The 21,140-nt window shown below is 36.7% G+C and overlaps 1 long non-coding RNA gene across 8 annotated transcripts in view; it reads right to left on the bottom strand.

Moving 5' to 3' along the window:
* Nucleotides 1–249: 249 nt before the first annotated feature.
* The window catches only part of LOC106968137 (uncharacterized), a 42,348-nt gene continuing 21,457 nt past the window's right edge, over nt 250–21,140 (bottom strand). For 2 of the 8 annotated variants that reach the window (XR_003419984.2, XR_003419985.2), the window contains exons 4-5: nt 6,178–6,252; nt 257–532 (exon numbers count right to left, since the gene is read on the bottom strand). This is a non-coding gene — a long non-coding RNA (uncharacterized LOC106968137). Of the gene's footprint in view, nt 533–6,177; nt 6,253–7,467; nt 7,618–21,140 lie in introns of all 8 variants that reach the window. The other 6 variants (XR_008295059.1, XR_008295058.1, XR_008295061.1 and 3 more) reach the window with 6 other exon arrangements.

Below are 21,140 nucleotides of genomic sequence, written 5' to 3'. Positions count from 1 at the left end.
ATGATTTCTTTTTATCTTTAGAAAAAAACAGGGGTGCCTGGGTGGCTCAGTCGGTTGAGCGTCTGACTTCGGCTCAGGTCATGATCTCGTGGTCTGTGAGTTCAAGCCCCGCGTTGGGCTCTGTGCTGACAGCTCAGAGCCTGGAGCCTGCTTCACATTCTGTGTCTCCCTCTCTCTCTGCCCCTCCCCTGCTCATGTTCTGTCTCTCTCTGTCTCAAAAATAAAACATTAAAAAATTTTTTTAAAAAGAAAAAAACATATAGGGTTTCATTAAAGGTATATTTATTTGTTAGGGACATGATAGTTCGAGAACATTTTTACAGTGAGATCAGGATGTATGCATTTCCTTCTTATTCATGTCTTTCTCCTAACTTTAATGGCTGCTGCTGTGAGTTAAACATCTTGGCTCAGAAGAGATGATCAAGGTTCACGATTCTTTCCTCTCACCTTCTTCAAAACAAATCTTTCATTTAAAAAATGCAAGTATACTTATATCTTTAAAGTTCAGGTTGACTAGAAGAATCTAATTTTGCTAAGGCAGAGAGAAAATAGAAACATGAGACAACGAAATCACATCATGTGGTTTGCTAGGTGAAAACTGTGGTTTGCAATGGATTAAGCAGAATTCTGGCTCATCAGCCTGTCGTCAAAGTGATAGCTGTTGTACCTTGTGCATGTTGTTGGCTACAACTACAAAAAATTTCCTGCTATATCAAGTGACCAGTGAGGTTTTGTGTTTGTATGTTAGTTTGTTTTATCCCAGAAATGTTTAAGTGTACAAATAGTTCTTTCAGTTGTACCAGTTTGTGTCGGTAGGAACAAGACGTCAACTGACTGGCCCAGACATGGAGAGAGGTGTCCTATTCCCGGTTTACTGGATAGCCCTGGGTGATCCTTATCACTTTGCTGTGGTTGCATTTCGCAGGAATAGTACTTGACCGTCTTCCCTATGAAGCCCACTTCAGAAATAAAGAATGCTTTAAATATCAGTCATTTCATAGACTAGAAACACTCTGCATTCTTCTGATGGAAAGCATCTGACGAGTTTCACATTTTAAACGTTTCTGTGAGCAAACATTACAATCAGGTTGGCGAGTGAAGCTCCACTGAGTACAATGGCTTCTTGTTTACATTTCAAAGTTCTTTTATAGTTGACTTCTGATTTTTAAAATTTATTTAAAACTAAATTCATTTAACTAATTCATATATGGTCATTGCAAAGCTTGGACACAAAAAGAAAGAAAATGTAATTTAAAAAATTTCAAAATCCTAATACCCAGATACAACACCTGATATTCCCTCCCATTTTTCTTTAGTTTATTATACTTCTAAAAATTGTAAAAGTAGCACATCATCTTCATATGATGAAAATAGTACTAAGGTATATTAAGAAAAAGCTTATAATCTTCTCTTCCACACATTATTAGTAGTTTTCTATGAATCATTTGGTGCTTTCCTCTACACTCAAACAAATACAGACAAAAGGTTTAGATTTTTTTAAAAATAAACATTGAATTGTACTATACACGTTATTCTACAGTTGTACTTTTGATACTATGATAGTTAAATTTAAATATGTTAATATATATACCTATGTATATATCTAAATCATTCTTTTTCCGTTAGCAACTAAAATGCTTGTATGACTGTGCACAATTTTTAAAGTGGCTTAAAATACAATTATTAGCTCACAGTTTCTGAGTGTCAGGAATCTGGGAGTAGCTTAGTTGGGTCATTCTGGCTTAGGGTTTTTCATGAGGCTGCAGTCAAGGTGTTGGCTGGGTCTGCAGTCATCTGGAGGCTTGGCTGGGTTTGGAGGATCTGTTTCCAAAGCAGCTGTCTGGGCTGGAGACCTCAATTCCTTGCTGGCTATTGGAAGGAGGTTTCTATTTCTTTACATGTTGACTTCTACATATGGTTTTTTGAGTATCCTCATGACCTGGCATTGGCTTTTTCTTTCTCTTGGGTTAGTAATCCAACAGAGAACAAGGTAGAAGATTCAGTGTCTTTTATCACATAACTGCGGAAGTTTCACCACATCATTTCTGTGGCATACCTAACGAGTATGTATATTGTTCCTCCTTTTAGTCAACAGAAAAAGAGGCTAAGAAATATATCTTTGTATATGCTAGTACTTTTACTTACTTAGAGTTCCGAAAGTAGGATTCCTCATTTAACAGTTCATTGGAAACTGTTCTACTACTTTTCTGGTTGGTTGTAGTGATTCCTTTATTAGCAAATAATGTAGGGGAGACCTTTTTTCACAAACTCTGACATGAATGTTAAAATCTTTGCCAATAATGCATATAACCATATATAGCTATCTAGATTGTTTCTATGTATGTATGTGTATAATATATATTACTTTACATATATTATTATTATTATATATGTTATAGATATATATAATATACATAGGTAAAACGGGATAGTCCCCCTCTTTTTTTAAACAAAAAATGAATTATTATATATATATATATTGCTTTGCAACTTGCTTATAAAATTCATTTATCAGTATATTCTAAATGCATATCCCTGATAACATAAATACATTTCCATTATTAATCTTTTTTAATGTTTTATTTATTTTTGAGAGAGAGAGACAAACACACACACACACACACACACACACACACACAGAACATGAGCAGGGAGGGACAGAGAGAGGGAGACACAGAATCTGAAGCAGGCTTCAGGCTCTGAGCAGTCAGCACAGAGCCCGATGTGGGGCTCAAACTTGTGAACCTCGAGATCATGACCTAAGCTGAACTTGGATGCTCAAATGAGCCACCCAGGCGCCCCCACCCCCATAATTAATCTTAATGGCTGAATGGCATACCCATTTATAGATATATTATCATTTATTTAATACATTAGTTTTTGTTATAAAGGTAAGTTTGTTCCTATTTTTCCTATAATTATAAAAAAGTTCAGCATTAAATATTTTAAAATGTACAGTTCTGAGTTCTGATATTATTCTTTTCTTCATTTTATAATAGTACACTTGGGCAGGGGCTAAACTAAAGAGGTCATAAAATTATTGGGTGCTATAAACTATAATTCTCTTGAGAGTGAACAGGTAATAGTTTTTTATCAGAAGACAAGTGAGAGTTGCTTATTGTTGATAAACAATATCCTTCTTAATTCTAGATTATTGTGGTTTCTATTCACCAGGGGAAAAAAAAAGCTGTTCTTTCCTCTTTCTATCCACTACCAGGTGCATAACTTTACAGAAAGGATTTCACTGAATTTGCAATTACCATATATTGTGTCTAAGGGTATCTGTTTAAAAACCAGAGTGAGACTAGTTCCTGTAGGAGAAGATTCCTCCTCTTCCTAGTACTAATGAACATTTATTTAGCCTTTATCTTGATGCCAGGTACTCTGCTGAGTACTTGTAAGCATTATCTCATTCAAGTCTCTCAATAATTTATGACAGTGCACTATTGATACCTCCAGTTTTCAAATAAGGAAAGTGAATCTTACAAAGTTGAGCATTCACCCAGAATCTCATAGCTAGTACATAAAGCAACATGGGTATAAACCACAGGGATCTGACCCCGGGGACTGAGTTTGTGACCTTTGCTCTGTTCTGCTTCTCAGTACTAATACTATCAAACTTGCCAGAAGTTGAGAGTATTTGAAGACGCCTCTGGTAGGCAGTCGTTGTAGGAGGTCTTTACTAGTACAATAATTTAATACTTCTTTACCTTCTTACACACCACCTTTGTCAATGTGAATGTTTTGCTTCTGATATGCCTCTTTTGCCTTGTCAGTAACAGTAATTTCAAGGGTAGATTTTGTGTTCAGGAAAGATTATTCAAAGGTTGAGTTTAGTTAAAAATATATTTGAATTATTAGTTGTAAAAATTTGAAAACTTAGCTCTTCCATAATCTTGTAATTGTAAGTCTAGCAAATTTAGCAATCACTTTTATGAAGCCTTTGATTAATGTTTAGACCCATGTACAAACTAAGTTAATTAATCTCCTTCAAACATTTTAAACTAAATTTATAAATTAAATATATGTGACTTCTTAGATACTTCAAATGTGTGATTAAAAACAAACTTTCCAGAATACTTAAAATACCTCTAATGGCTCTAATAAATTAAACCTAGAAATATTGTGAACCTCAAGTTCTCTTAAATGTTTTAGTACTTGCTTTATATACTTACTGTAATTACTGTATAAACTAAATTAAATTTCTACTTAAATTCACAGGCCTAAATCAATTGCGTAATTACACATTTTAAGTTGAATCACAAATTTTACCTGTTCTCTAATAAACTAAAATATCTTAAACATTATAAATACTCAAAAGTTAATCATGCTTCCTTAACACATAAATATTAACACTATGTCTTTGATTCTCTTAAATATCTCTGTAATTAATTCTAAACTTCCAAGTTAAAAAAATGCTTATCTACCAAGGAAACAATTTTATCATCCAAAGCAATTATGGGGGATAATTTCTTAGTCAAAATTGAGTATTAACAGATACGGGCTAACATATTGAATGAATGATTTCTAGTGACCTAATGGGTTATGCAGAGCCCTATTCAAAGTCGTTATGTCATGTCACAAGTTTTTTTAAGTATATCCCTGACCTTCATCTACTCAAGGACATCTGTTAACCCACCTAAGTTGCTAAACAGCAGAACAAGTGAGAAAGTTCAGGTGACCCCTGTAAACCTATCACTACAAGAAGACAGAGGGCTTAGATCATGTTATTTTTTTCATCTTTATGTAGAGAATATCTGTGAGGCAAAGGGTAAGATCGTATATTATCATAGTAATCATAAGTAGTAAGGAGTCAAATGGAATTTCTTAATTTTTGTGGAAAATTCGCATATATGTGGAGATACATAGATAGAATTTGTGGAATAGGGTTCATCAGATTAAAAACATAATTTTTTTGTGTGGGGGTGGTAACCCAGAGCCATGCCCTAACTACATGCTTGCCTCATGTTGTACTTTCTCATGTTAATGGTAAAAATGCAGACATTTTGGTGTATGAACCTGGGTGTATTTCTAAGGTGTTATCAATATACTATCGTATTTGATGATTCTTCAGTACCATTTGGGTGTATTTTCATTGTAGAACTATTTTCTTCTTACTAGAGACCACAAATTCTAAGACTTATCTGGCTAACCAACATTTTGCCACATTTTCAATGGTTTTGGAATCATTTCAGCCTAATTACTGATTTGTCTTGAGCTATGATTCGTTGTAAAGCACTTAAAACCAATAGACAGCTAAGATCTGCCATTTAGTACAGAGAGGTGTCCTGGAGCTTCCTAGGAGTTAAGAACTCTTATGTGAATTTATATAGATAAACTAAATGAGGCTGTTTATGAGAAATTTGTTCTCAAAGTTAGTAAAGGCTTTAGGCAGGAACTTGGCTGCTGATGGCAAATGCACAAGTAGATGTAAATGTAATTCACCCATTAAAATCTAAACCCATAGAAGCGAGGAAATTCACAGTTAAAGGAGGAAATGGGATGTGCAGAGCTTTCTCCAGCCGTGAGGCACAATGGGGTGTATTGAGGAATTGGAGGCATCCTGTAGTGTGAGACATTGAAGGCATCTCTCATGTTTCATCCCTAACTTGCAGATTATGGAGCATTTATGGATTTGACTCTTCCTTGTGAAGTGCCATCTTTTGGGAGATGGTTAGAAAGAAAAGATGCTTTATGAGTGTTTCCTTTGTTATTACCTGGAGGCTGGGGATGGAGGGATGAGGGTGGATTCATATTGCATGAGAGAATTTTGGGTTAGTAGTCTGTAACATCAATGTCCTGGCCAAATATTCCTCCAGGATTTCATGCACTCACGATCTATGTGTACAGACCTCAGTTCAGGCAAAGCTACTAGACAAACAGAGACTTAGTGTAACCCAGCACGCCCTGTTCAGCTTGGATGTACAGAGTTTGATTTCTTATCAACATGAGAGCTATTTGGAACAATGGAAAATTGTTTTCCATTTCCACTTCTCTAAACTATGGTAATATAAAATCTCTATTTGGCTTATGTGTGACTGGGTGGTTAGTATGAATAGAAAAACTAAAATATGACCTGGTAACACCCCATTTGCATTATTTTGTGGTTTCAAAAAAACTTAATTTTAAGTGTACTTTTTTAAACGTCTCTTTATCTTGTCATGCTTTTAAAATTACCTGGTAAATATAATATCTCATGTGAGGAGCAGAGTCATCTTAGCAATGGGCAACCTGGAAGGAAGTCTCTGTTGCCTGAAAATAGAAGAATATTAAGTGGGCACACAGAACATGTGCATGTGTCCACAAAATGTGCACATGTACACACACACACACACACACACACACACACACAGTGGAAGCAGTAATCAGAGAATCTGGAGAGCTCTACACTCCAGAGGAAAAAAAAAAATTAAATATCTTTTCTTTTTTCCCTTTCTAACAAAATTTCATCATACAAGTTTGAAATGTAGAATACATTTCAGTTTGATATTAATCAGGATGAGAGAACCTGAAGTACAGGAAGAAGAATGTTTGACATCATGAACAATGATCTAGGAATGTTATTGATGTCATTTGAGTAAATGCATTTTTGGTAAGCCAAGGAGCCTACGTTGGCCACCACGATGGTATAAACAACATGTGGCTATATGCATTTAAGGCCTTAAAAATGACTCCACCCCTATCATCTACAGTAAAAGAAAAATGTTTATAATAATACATATATTGACTTCTGCTTTCTAGTCAATAACAAGATTTATTGTCCCACTCTTCAGTCAATTTTAACCTCTTTGGGTCAACAAATCTTGATATTGATCTCAACAGAAGTCAATACCTGCTTATTACTTACCTCCACATTTAGACGCCTACCAACAATTCTTATGGGCATTTCCTTGACAGGCAAAAGTGAATACTTGCTGTCTACTTTCTATACAAGATACATTTTTGTAGGCTTTGTATATATTGTCACTTTTACAAGCCTAAGTTCAGATTTAGTTATAAAACTAAATGAGAAAAGAAGATAAATTCAAATATCTGTAAGTATAAACTAGAGAACTTTAATATTCCCTTATCATTTCCTAAGTAATAAAAATCACGATCTTTATATTAATTGTTCTCCAGTCACTTCCTACATCAAAGATAATTAGACAGCAATGTATTTTTTATTTACCAAAGAGAGAACACAAAAGTATTTTTAAGAGTGAAAACTATTATGATGGTATTATATAAAGGTTAAAATTCTAGCCTACTTTAAATGCTTTCAAAAGCAAGAAAAACAGACTAGTCACGCATTCCAGCAAATGTCTGCCAAGTTCTAACTTCTAAACATGGAGATATTTGAGATGTGTAACTTCCACCCTAGTCAAAGATATTCGAGGTTAGATAACTAAACAGCTTTCAGGAAAGAATTTTTGTTTGTTTGTTTGCCTGGCAACTGAAAAGAAATGAAGATCAAGGAAGCAGCCTCACCTAGACTTTTTAATGAATGTGAGACAAGTCCTACCAAAGGCAATTATTAAACCATCCCCCAAAATTGTTTGTTCCGCTTCTGGATGCAGTTCTAGTTCCATAAGACCTCTAGGTGTAAAACAGCATCATCAGCTGTCTTGCTAACCTCACCTGTTGAAATATTAAAAAGGAAAAAAAAAACACCAATATGTACAAACCCAGGGGCAGACAAAGCAAAATACACTCAAGGCTGTAAGGAATTAATTTTTCAAATTCAATAAATAAACCTCCATTGCATATGTATGCTAAAATGCTTAAAATTAAAATTCAGAAATACTTATCGTTTATGCTGCCCTTGAGATACTTTACCTTCTCTGGATTGACTCACAACATCATGAAGTCCACATTTAAAAACTGTGTCTTGCCACAGGCAAAATGCCAATAAATAATAACAAAAAAGGGAAGAAAGAAAATGACAAATGGAGCCAGGTAACACAGATCGCTATAACACCACCTGAAGTTTGCTGTTGCACACTTTTTCTATTTTCCAGATAATATAATTGTAAATCAAATGTGAAGAAACTGAAAATGGAACATTAGGACTAAAAAAGAACACTGAAATACTTAAATGTATGTTAATTCAGAATATGTGTAAGCTTTCACAATAATTTAAAGCAGTTTTCTAAAAGATGTGAAAGCATGTTCTTTCAATAGTCACTACTAGCTTGTTAATCAGTTTTTGAGCTTTGTCTAAAAGAGTTAAGTTTTTAAAACCTGCCACTAATTTTACATTGTGCTTCCTGAATAAATCCATTAGCTTTCCCTATAAGTCTTAGTTTCTATTTGCCAAAATAACTTGTTCAAAGTGAAAAATGCAGTAGAGAAAAAAAAAATAAAGCCCATTGTGTTATGATAACCAAACTTCTTTTGCAAATATAATTTAATCATGTTGTGGGTGTAGACACAACTGTAAAGTCATCTTGCAGGTCCATTTTTTAATTCTTTCCCCCCTCACCTCCCAGAGATTAAGGAAACAGAGTTGTGCGCCTTCAACTTTGCAAGGCTGCAAATGTGAAAAGACTGTGTGAATAGGACATCCATGAAATGGCTATATTCTATGATGTTTCTGCTAATTTGTAATGGATTTAGGAAAGATGGAGAAGAGAAAAGATTTCTCAAGCTCAGCACTACTGCCATTTTGGATGGATAATATTTTATTGCGGATGGAGGGGGGTTCTCCTGTGTATTATAGGATTTTTAGCGGAACCCCTTGCCCCTGCCCCACCAAGATGCTAGTGGTACCCCCTTCCCAGTTGTGACAACCAAAACTATCTCCAGATACTGCCATTTGTCTCATGGGGGATAGGATTGTCATACCAAAATAGACTATTATAGGTAAAACATCAAGATATATTGTAAAACCATCTGTTACTCTACTCCTGACAGACGGGCTCAAATTGATGGCCATTTTGGATTACTGTAGGCAAAAAGATAATTACTCAACCATTCCTGCCAAAGTTGTTTATTCTGCTCATGAATTGAGTCCTAGTTCCCTAATACCTCTAGGTGTCAGACAGAATCAACAACCTTTTATTAAGTGAAAACACAGAATGGCAGCCCTTAAAAGCCAAGTCTACAAGTCCACATAGAGAGTAGAATCTTAGAATTTTAGAACTGGAAAGAAACTGGGAGAACATCTATGCAAACATCTTCTTTTTATAGATGGACAGTGAACCTAGCAAGGATATGTGTCATTTCCAACATCACCTAGCCATTTAGTGGCAGAGTTAAGAATCTAAACCATAAACTCCAATTCCAGATTCTTTCCTCTAGACCCACTGTAGGCCTGTTTGTTATGGTAGATTATGAGTTACACATGGAACTCATGGAATGGGGTTTTACCAACCCCATTTGTATATGTAAATTTAAGGGGTGGTGACAATACCATATCGGTATAGTTTGTTTCACGTTTTTTAAGCATAAGACCTTATGGCTTTGATTATCATCTCAGGTGCTAATTTGCCTGGACTTGCCTGATCCTGAGTTCAGTACTCAGCATGTTCAATATGTTGCTTTCTTTTGGAAGATGTTATGACTGTAAATAATAAAATATTACTAGATATTTTCCTCTAAATATTTCTTTATCTCCTAAAACTTATCCTTTTCCCAAATCCCCCTCCAGATTTATCTAACTCTATGATATTCCTAGTTTAAAAACTCACATTTCCCTTTACTTATTTCTTTTTATTTCTTGTGTTATTTTCCAATTTCTAAATCCCGTCAATTGCTTTTCTTCCTAATATTTTGAAAAAAGTCTTTTTTTTTTCATATTCATTGCCATCACACTGTGGAGTATGTATGTAGGCTAATAAGCCATGCCAAATTTATTGTGCCATATTTAGTCTTTTTTTCTATCTACTACCAAATCTATCTTGCATACAACCATCTGAGGATTCTGTAGTATTTTATGTCATGAATATACCAATAAATACTAATTGAACAATTCCTGGGTCAAGGCAATATTCTAGGCATAATTGCTAGGTAGAAGTGATGAGGTGGGGCATGGGGAGAAGGGGATTGTAGACAAAAAGTTCTAGATAGGGTCCTTACTTTTAGAGTTTATATTTCTCTTGAAATGCGCATTGCAGTAAACTAAAAAGTTTAGTGCAAGATTGCACAGTACTTGCAAATAGGTGCATATAGAAACAGCATTTTGCATTTGAAATTCCTAAGATGATACATTTTCTCAAAATTCCAGTTTAAAGATAAATCCTAATGATAATTTGAAAAGACCTTAAAATCCATTTGTGATAATCTCAACACCGTTCTTTCCCATGTATGCTTGTTACAGCAACCAGTTCTGCAATGGCAGCAAACCTTGTATAGTAATAGCTGATGTTACCATCTGCTTTTTGCAAATTAGAAGGTCATTTATAGTACATGCTCAGACTGACCAGTGAATATGTGGCTGGGGCCATTTTGAGGGGACCCTTCTAGTTTTTCAGAAACTATTGGCCACATCAATATTTATTCCGAGCTATTTATTCACAAGCTGTTTTTCACCTCTCCATCAGTGTCCTATCTCCTAGGTTTCCTTTGTTGTCTTCATATTAGAGATGGAACCCAGGCCCTTAAATGTAGTAGCAGGTTTGTGAGACTGGTGTCCTATCAGAATTGTCTCAGTTTGTTCTGTTTTGGATAGTGATTTAGCATTCCTGTGTAATAGGTGTCCTTTTAGTTAAAGTTATACATTCTTTCTGTGTAAAAGATGGTTGTAATTGTCACTTCTGTGTACAAGACATCTTTTTTCGTGTGTGGCCTATCTCCAATTTTTCTAGGCACACATCTTCTCTTGGCATCCATGTTGTTTATGGGAATGACCATATTATACAATATGACTTTGGCCTTGGGTGCCACAGTTGATTGACTCAATAGTTAGAATCTTATCCAAACTGGACCACTGAAACTCTTCCCTGAAATTTTTAATTTGTGAGTTACTTATTTATTTACTGAAGCATAGCTGACACACAGTGTTACATTAGTTTTAGGTATATAGTATATTCATCAAGTCTGTATGTTATGCTGTACTTACCATAAGTGTAGCTACCATCTGTCACCATACCATGCTATTACAATACTATTGATTATATTCCTTATGCTGGACCTTTTATCTCTATGACTTATCCATTCCATAGCTGGAAAGCTGTACCTCCCACTCCTCTTCACCCATCTTGCCCATCTGACTCCCCTTTCCCCTATGGCCCCTATCAATTTGCACTCTCATAAATATTTAGAAGTCTGTTTCGGCTTTTTGTTTGTTCATTTGTTTTGTTTTTTAGCTTCCACATATAAGTGAAATCATATGGTATTTGTCTTTCTCTGACTTATTTTACTTAGTGAAATTTTGAATTTTAGGGTGGGAGTTTTGGCAATCTCTCTTGTAATCAAAGATGTAAAATGTAAATTAACCTGGGAGCTCCTTCAGTGGCCAGTTTTATGACCTGAATTGGAACCAACTGGTTTACACAAGGAAGAAAAGAAATGGAACGATGACTAAAAAGGTACATTGACTAGAAATAGTCTTCTATTCCCTGGTGGTTCTGGTAGTGCCTGAGCCCTGCTACATTATTGAACTTTTCGTGGCTGAGATTTTTCTTGGATTCCCTGGGATATCTCATTATTCTCGTCAGAATTCCTCCAATTTCTGTAAGCATTTCAAGTTGGCTTTTTTGGTCACTTGCAATTAAAATATGTGTCATGAATACATTCTGCCTTTGCAAATCCATGAGAGGAACATGTAGTTTTGAATGGCCCAGTCTAAGGGCCATGAATGGTTAAACAGTCACACAGCTGTGTGCAAACACACATACACCCCCATACAGATCCTAAAATGTGTGTAGTCTAGACTCTATCTTATAAAATAATAAAGGCCACAGATATAATTGTTAAGAAGAGGCAAATTAGAATTTACACTATTATTATTTGGTTCAAAACTTTTATTCTTATCCATTGTCATTAAAATGTAAACCCTTGAGTGTGGTGTTCTAGATCTGCCATAAACTGCCCATAGGATACCTGTGGAAAGGACCCTTCATCATTTCTATAAAGTTCCTCCCTGCTGCTTCCCACTAAGTTTTTTTGCCATTATTTCCTGCCTACGAGGCCCTGCCCTCTTCCTCTATGCCCAATGAAACTCCTCCTTATCCTTCATGGCCACATTTAGTTCCCTTCCCTGAGTTCTTGGGCCACAGAGGGCTCTTCATTCTCTGAAATCTTGTAGCTGTTATTATTTTAATCATTTTCTTAACATTTGCTATTTATGCCATAGTTAATTAACTATTTTAGTGGTGCTGGTTTTAATTCTTTCTGGGAGATTATAGGCAAGCTCTTTGAGGGTAGAGATTGTGTCATCCTTTTTTTTTTTTTTTTAATTGCACCTTCCTCCTGCCCTGCATCTACTAAAAGTGAGCATTTGGTAGTGTGCTTTATTTGAATTTGCATATACAAGAGTAAAATATGGTATATTCCCTAAGGGAACCAATTATAAATTTTACTTAAAGGGGCATTAAAAAATTAAATTACAAAGCTCATATTAGCAGAAGATAAAAAAGTTTAATCAGCAGCTGCTACAGATACAGGGACATTTGAGTATTAATTACAGATATAGATCTGAAAGTAAGAGAGCATGTGAGTAAATTGGGAGGTATGATGGTTAAGGAGAAGGAGAAAATAGCCAAACCTGACTTAATGTGTTTCTTTTTCCTAAATCAAGGGAGGTCTGTGAATTCTCTAACCCACTAGACTGTAAGCTCCATGAGGCCAATTATCACACCTGCTCTGTTCATCACACTAAAGACAGTTCCCTGGTTCTCTGTCTAGTGGGACTCAACCACTAGTGGGAAGGAACCACCATTACATAACCAGAATATATTTTGTAGTGAATATTTCTGCAGAGATCACATACACTTTCTAGCATTTCCAGAATTTATACCCAATTTCTGCAATGGCAACTAGGGACTGATTGACATTAGTAAAGTATTAGGAATACCATTGATGAAATGCATATAGTCAGGGAAGAAAACCTCTGTGCCATGGAATCTGAATTCACAGGAATTGCAGTTAGGAAGACTGACAGCTGCCATTAGCAAGGATCTCTGATAAAAAGAAGTGACCAAACCCAACTGGGAAGAGCATCAGACTAGACCAATGTAGATAAGCAGTGGACATAGAAGCTGATGTGAAGAGTGGCATAGAAAGGATTCAAACTAGAACCAGAGGGACATTCCCTAGCTTCTCTTAGTTAAGGCTTTCATTAGTATCTTAGTGAGGAATTTTTGGTGATTTTATCAGTCATATTTCTCTAGATTGCACTACAGAAACAGTGACCTTCGACTCTAAGTGGCTTGAGACCACAAAGCTTGATTGCATTTCAGGTGGGCTGCAAGTCCACTGAGGGCTTATTACACCTGCTCCTTATTGTGGAACACAGACCCATAGAGCACCTGCTACCTGGGATCCTGCAGAATAAGGATTGCCAAATGCAGTAAACAAAAATAGAAAACACCTAGTTAAATTTGAATTTTAGATAAACAAATGATTTTTTTTTAGTGTAAGTGTGTCTCATGCAATATCTGGTACATATTCCAAAAAAGTTATTTGTTTTTCATATAGTTCAAATTGGACTGCACGTCCTTTTTTTTTTTTTTCTGGCAAAAGAGAAATGATGTGACTTTAAATTTTCTCAGAAGTGGCACTTGAAAGTGCTGCTATAAACATTGGGGTACAAGTGCCCCTATGCATCAGCACTCCTGTGTCCCTTGGGTAAATTCCTAGCAGTGCTATTTTAGGATGAGCACTGAGTGTTATATGGAAACCAATTTGACAATAAATTTCATATTAAAAGAAAAAGTGGCACTTGACACTTCCACTTCTTTTTTTTTTTTTATTTCTTCATTTTGAGAGAGAGAGAGACAGAGCACACAAGTGGGGAAGGGGCCAAGACAGAGGGAGAGAGAGAGAATCCCAAGCAGGCTAGGCACTACCAGTGCAGAACCTGATGTGGGGCTCGAACCCATGAACCATGATATCATGACCTGAACTGAAGTCAGGAGCCGAACACTTAACCGACTGAGCCACCCAGGTGCCCCTTGACCTTCCACTTTTACTCATTGGCCAAAAAAGATATGACTAAGTCTGACATTAATGGGTTGAGAGGTGTAATCCTCCCTTAGAGTAGGCCTAGGAAGGAGAGAGCAGCAGTATGATGATGGTACTACAGTATCCTCTATTTCAGTACTAAGTAAAGAATGGAAAGTTCATTTCATAGTATGTGTGGGTTTGTAGTTTTCAATGATCTTTTTTTCATCTTTGAAAAGGAGCTAAAACAGCTCCTTCAGTTAGTGTGAAGGAGAAGTAGCTGGAACAGGAAGGCCTACCTGACATTTGCTATCTCTCATTCTCTGAGCTTTAGAGGAAAGCAGTTCTTTGCGGCTCTGCTCCTAGTAAAGGGGACCACTCGAGTTTGACAATGAGGGGTCATTTATGTTATGTTGACTGTATTAGGCCCCATTATTTTAGGGCAAGGCTCCTGATGACAGTGAATGAGCAGGGAACTGAGAATGGAAATCTGAGAGGGTGAAGGATGTTGCCAGCAAGGGCTAACATACCTCTGAAGTGTTTATGTTTGCCTGGGGCCCATAGCCTCTCCCATACCTCCTTCTTGGGGATGGCCTTCTTTCTTTATACACACAGTGCAGGCTCTTCTTTGTAACTATTTGTCCTGTTCAATGTACCCCATATTCATATTTCCTTACATTTCAAAGGACATTTTGCTGGGGGAGAGGGCAGTGGTGGATAGAGATATGGGCTGGTGATATACAGGATTTTCTTCATCTCTAAAGCCCTTCTGGTTTAGCCCAAAGTCTTACATATATTCAGAATCTTTACTGAGAATTATTTTCTAACTTTTCTTACTTTTGCCTGTCCCAGAATTCATTGTTAACTTAGTACAACATGTGGAAATTTCTCCCAGTTGATTTCCAAGGTCAATCATAACAGTTAAATCTCTGAAATAGCCTGAATATAATGAATACGTATCATCTGCATTGACTTGTTTTGTTGGGTTTTTCTTTTCAGTTAAAGGCTGTTTCTAAATATTATTTTCCTACTACATTATAATGTGCTTTATATTCAGAGTTTGCCTAAACAGGACATTTGGCTAATGAAGTGAGATAATAGGGAATTAAATGGTTTTCAGTGTGAAGGGAACAACATTATTTACAGGGTATATTGCCGATTAAGGAAAAGAAAAGACTTTTTTTCTTAAAGAAAAAAAAGACAAGATAATAATTAAGGTCCTTAAACACACAGTCATACAGTCATTCCCAACCTGTGATATGGTGTGATCACATGGGATTTCCTAATTTAATATCAATCACAAAATTATAGTTCTTTCATATTGAACATGCTGGTATAAAATGGGACTTACACACTGCCTGTCACAATTCCTGACAATTATCATGTACTTTTAGGTGAAAAGTATGGTTAGTTTGAAAACACATGAGACCCTAAAATCCCATAAATATGTTTTTTTCAGATGGCATTACTTCATCACAGTGCCATCAGCACTATGAACTATATGACTTTTTTATTTTAAGCACTGGGGATTGACAAAATAGTTTAAAACAATGGGACAGAATCTACAGATATTAAGACAAATTTTTATGTAAATACACTGTGTGCTCCAGGCTACAGTAAAGCTTACTTAACCCTGTTAACAAGTTGTTTTACTCTTAAGTATGTAACTTATTGATAATTTTCTGCTTTCTTTAAAAAATAAATTGATAGTTTTCAGTTTTGTACCTGTATATAGTTTTTTTAAACAACAAAAACAAATTATTCTGTAGTTGAGGATGAAGATTCCAGAAGTCAGAGGAGCATTTTAAGATCATCTAGTTCCAGCATGGCTGAATCTAGTCCGGGTCCTGATACTCCCCACTACTTTGCTTCTGGCCAATGTTGCCGATCAGTGGAATTGGACCCTTTTTAATCCAGATGTTCAGGTAGTCAACTGGCAAACCGGTCTGACTTGGCAGACAAGATGGAACAATTTTGCTGATGCTGAAGAGTCCAGCCCCTTTATCTTACAGAGTAAGCGGACATGGGCCCTAGACAGTCTGTGAGAGGGCAGAACTGGGACTGGGTCCATTTTGATTTATAAATCCAGTGCTCATCCTCTTTACCAGATGGTTTAGACAATTTAATTTAATGCAGATACTTTAAAATGGCATTTTATTTTTGCATGGCATTATTGGTATAAAATATTACACAGTCATTATCTCAGTAATGTCAGAAGAGAAACAGAAGAGAAAATAGTCTTCTTATTTCCATGCACAATTAGTGAAAAAAATGGAGTTGCAAAAAAGCATAAAAATAGTATATAGAAATACTATTTTGTGAATAATTCAAATTACTTCCAGCATTGTTCAATGAACTTTATGTCCTCAGTTGTTTAAAATGGTTGGGGGAGTGGGGAGAGAATGAGAGTACCATAGTCTTTGAAATGGTGGATTCTTTCTTTAGAGGACTCGGACTTAAACTGATGCTAAGACTGGTTTAATCAATAATCTGTCATCTGATGATAAATTGATCTGCTGTAGAAAATAGGAGGGGACTAAGAACTAGGAGACAGAGGGAGCCCAGCATTCCTGGTAAACACCACAAGATGGGGAATCTGCATTTTCACCTTGTGCTCCATGTCTTTGGGCATAATGTCTCATGCTGGGGAAACAGTAATTAATTAGTGCCCGTCTTCAGTTTTGAGTCAGCTAGAGAGTACACACAGAGAACTGTTTATTTTAGCAATACTTGTTTGTTGTTTCATAAATACCTGTTCCATAGTTTCACCTTCAGGTAGGGACAGTTCAAGGCATAACTGATAAGCAAAGAAATCAGTTTTCAGTGTTACTAGCTTTGTATTGTTACAGTTTTTTCACTGTCTGCTGGAGGCCAGCTCCAGCAACCAGGGGTTCCCGAAGGAAGAACGGCGTCGGTGAAAATAAAACAAAACTAAAATAAAAAACTAAAAAATAAAAAACTAAAATAAAAAATAAAACTAAAATAAAAATGGACACAGACAACAGCAGTGTGTTGAACTGGCCGATTTATTGTAGCAAACATGACATTATATATGCTAGTTGATTTCCTTGTAGCATACGTTATCTATGTTTTTCTAACATTACCTAACTTTGAAAATGTTCCTATGTGTAATCAACCTTTAAGAAGTAACATGGCGATTTTCCCCTAGTTTTCCCGCATACCCTTTGATTATTGATTAATTTCTTACATTATTCCATTATGCATCTGCGTTTATCTATAATCTACAAAGCATTTGCTTTGCTGTTCTCGTGAAAGGCCCTCCATTTCTCAACACCTCAAGTGGAACAGTTATAGGGACATGACCTCCTAACCACATGAGCCCAGAAGAACAATGTGTTTGCCTCGGTCCAAGGTGCCAGAAAGGGGCTGAAAAAGCCTTAGAAACCCATGCCTCATACATTCTCAGAGAGACAATGCGCCTAGGAACCAATGAACCATTCTGTACCTTAACCGACTAGGTTCAGTCATCATCTGGAATGCCTCCGGGGGGCCAGGTGGGCCTAGGGGTTGAAATCACGTGTGCCCAGAGATACACTCCTTAGTTGCTGGAGTGAGGCTTTCAAATCCATTGTCTCTCCTTTACAGGCTGTCTTTGCTGGCAAATGTATGAGGCTATCCCTCCTATAAGTAGAGGAGTCTCTATAGGGGATGGCAAGGGCTAAACGTAAGGCCGCTCAGTTTCTTGCGGAACCTTATTTTCTTCCCTAATGGTTCTTTTCCCAGGGGGCCTGCGAAGGGCAATTCCCCAACAGACAATACCCCAGGTAGTTTTAAGGCCAAATTACCTAAAAGCGGGAGTACAAGAAGCTTCACTGTCGGTGGTCCACCTTGCAGTCACCAATCCGTCCACAGCCCGGGCCTTGCCACTCAGGCTGGGATAGCTCAGTTTCCAGCAACTATCCTCTGCTCCCCCCACCTTCCTTCCCCAGCTTAGTGACACACACTTCATTTCTCTGAGATATTCTCTGCCATGGACTATTAAGACCTGTATATTAACACTTGATTTTAAGTAAAGATCTGATAATATCATTAATACTGAAATGTAATCGATTAATAAAATATTATCTTCCACAGGGGTATTTACATTTTAACAGGCAAACAAATCCTTAAATCAAAGAAATCAGAGTTTTTCTGTTTGGTTTGGTGACAGATATTTTTGTGGGATCTTCTCACTAGACTTCTGACACATGCAGGATCCAATCTTATTAGCTGGGCAAGATGGTGAAGTGTAAGCTTAGAGGTTATTGTTATGAAAGTCAAACAGCTTTGATGAGCTTGAGGAAGAAATGACCACAATGAGGGATTGAGTTATAAATGTAGAAATGAACTTTGTCTCCTGAAAAATAATTTTATTTATGACTGATCTTGATGTAAGGAACCCTATGATTTTGTTTTCTGTTTCAAATGGTTGCTGTTCCCTCATGGACCCCATTCTGAGGGGGCAATGTTGTGTCTTTTTTTGAGATCTCTTCCTTCTGGTAACATGTGGTCAACCCCTTACAAAGACCTTTATGCTTCATCTTCAGGCTGAAACCCTAATCATTGAGTCATGAGAAGAATCATGCATACATGCTGTTTAATAATTGTTCCTTTTTCCCCTTTTCATCCCCACCCAAATGCACTTTATAAACACAAATTATTAAATAAAAATGAACACACATTATCTCTGTGATCATACCACCATCACAAATTTATCTAGAACTGGAAGAAACTGCCATTGGGTAATCAGATCATAGTGAAGTGGATTATAAAAAATGAGTGAAATTGTTAGTGTTTGCAGCAACATATTCTTAAACACATAGTTTGGTGATAGCTATCATAAAATGTTTAAAAGTGAAAGAAACTAGGGAATTAGGGCCTTAAGAATAAGATGGGGAAAAAATAGCAAAAGGAACATGACAGTTTAAGTTTTGATGATTGTACGACTCAGAATTCAAATGGGATAAACTCCAGTAGTATTTTGAACTGTAGACAGATGGACAAAGAAAGGACAACAGGCAGATTCCTGTACCCTGCATTTGACAGAAAGGTTGATGAAGTTAAAAAGAAAATAGTGGGATACAGTAAGAGCTACAGAAGAAATATTAGGATGGAATTTTCTAGTTTTCCTCAATGTGAAAGGGAGAGCAACTATGTCTTATGTTTTGAGTGGATGCTACTTACTAAGGGGCTCTTGAAGCTGCACTGAGCAATAGTGAGTGACCACTGGGTGTGTCTGAATGGCAGAAGACCCGAGGAATATGGAAAACCTTAGCCTGACCTCTGCTCTTGCTGAGCTTTCTAACCTTTCTCACAAAATGTGTGTCCATTATTAGTAATGTATATAAAAGTGCCTTCTACCAAAGAGGGAAGTAGGTCAAGGGCCTAGGAAATGAAACAGGTTTAATACGTTCTGTTTGTATTCTTATTACCTCTTTAAAAGCAATATTTGAAAGAAAGATACAGGGGACAATATTTAGTAACACAACTTTAAAAATTAACATAATAAGGAAGTGAATCACTAAAGCTGCAAGAAGAGACTTCTGTAAATGAGATGCTACAATGATGTACTTTCCCTCTGGACAGAAGTCTGAGGGGAAAAAAAAAATAAACTTTTTCTAAGCCTAAGCCTTCATAGAACCAAACTCTACAGGTATTTGGAGGCATTATGCCTTGAGATATTTTGCCAAGGAAGTGGTGTTTCACTCTCTAGTATAGAAAACTACATTCTTACACACACACACACACACACACACACACACACACACACACGAAAGAAAAAAAAAATCACACCTCCATTCAGTGCCCAAGTTGTCATCAGAAAGGAAAAGGTTGGAGTTCATTTATCATGTGCATTTCTATGGCTACGGAGATAATTGGGTTGATTCCATCTAGCCTTCACTTCTCTCGCATTTTAACTGAAAAGCCTCCAGAGTGTTAGAAGCACAGAGCTGGCCTGAGACTTGAGGGGTCTTCACTTAGGCAGCAGTGGACCAAAATGACAACCAGTGGACATACCAAGCAGTTTGTGGGACCAGGGGCCTATTGTGTTACTGCTTGAAACTTATAGGCAAGTGGGTGGGGGTAGTCTGTGCATCCTGTACTTGTGTTTGGTTTGAAAATACTTACAGTCTAGGGGTGCTAGGTGGCTCAGTTGGTTAAGTGTCCGACTTCAGCTCAGGTCATGACCTCTCAGTTTGTGAGTTCGAGCCACTCGTCGGGCTCTGCGCTGACAGCCTGGAGCCTGCTTGGGATTCTGTGTCTCCCTCTCTCTCTGCCCCTCCCCGACTCATGCTCTGTCTCTCTCTGTCTCTCTCTCTCTCTCTCTCTCTCTCTCTCTCTCTCTTGAAAATAAATAAACGTTAAAAAAAGGAATACTTACAGTCTTCATTTCTGGATACATTTGATTTAACATTTTTATCATAGCATTTCTGTCAAGGCGAATACCTGACATCAGGTCCGCCATCAGCCTGCAGAATTTAAACTGAGTGTGGCTGCTTAAAATAAAGGACTCAAGGGCAAATGTCATTGAAAGCAGCAGAGAGTATATATAACCAGCCTGGAACTTTTGGGTAGTGTTAAAACAGGCATACATTTAATATTGTTTTCACTTTTCATCATCAAACCCATCCCTATTAAAACTTTGCAGGTTCAGTTGGTCAAGTTTTATGATTGAGTGGACTCTGAGCACGCTCAAGGTATGTGTAGGAAATTAATTTCTAAGCTCTTCTAACTCTGAATCTCTAAGGTTTATTCTCTCTATGTGTTGTTTGCATAATGCACTTTTGTACAGCTAAAGCACTACCTATAAAGGGATTATTTTCATATTCAGCACATTAAAAATCCAGCTCAATTCACAGATCCCATTCTGTGTTTATGCCTGAGATAACAGGTGAAAAGTATCTCATTACAAGTGTCCATGAAGCAAACATAAGAATGCGAATGTTTGGGGAGAGAATGTACCCCTACTGAAATTAATTCCCCAGTGGTTTTATTAAAGTCTGCAAATTGCATTATTTTCCCATCATATTTGAAATATTGCCCTCCCTTAATGCCTG

The sequence above is a fragment of the Acinonyx jubatus genome, chromosome C1, assembly GCF_027475565.1.
Source record: "Acinonyx jubatus isolate Ajub_Pintada_27869175 chromosome C1, VMU_Ajub_asm_v1.0, whole genome shotgun sequence".
Taxonomy (NCBI): Eukaryota; Metazoa; Chordata; class Mammalia; order Carnivora; family Felidae; genus Acinonyx; species Acinonyx jubatus.
The sequence above is the reverse complement of the archived record's forward strand: the minus strand, read 5'-3'. Positions and strand labels throughout refer to the sequence as shown.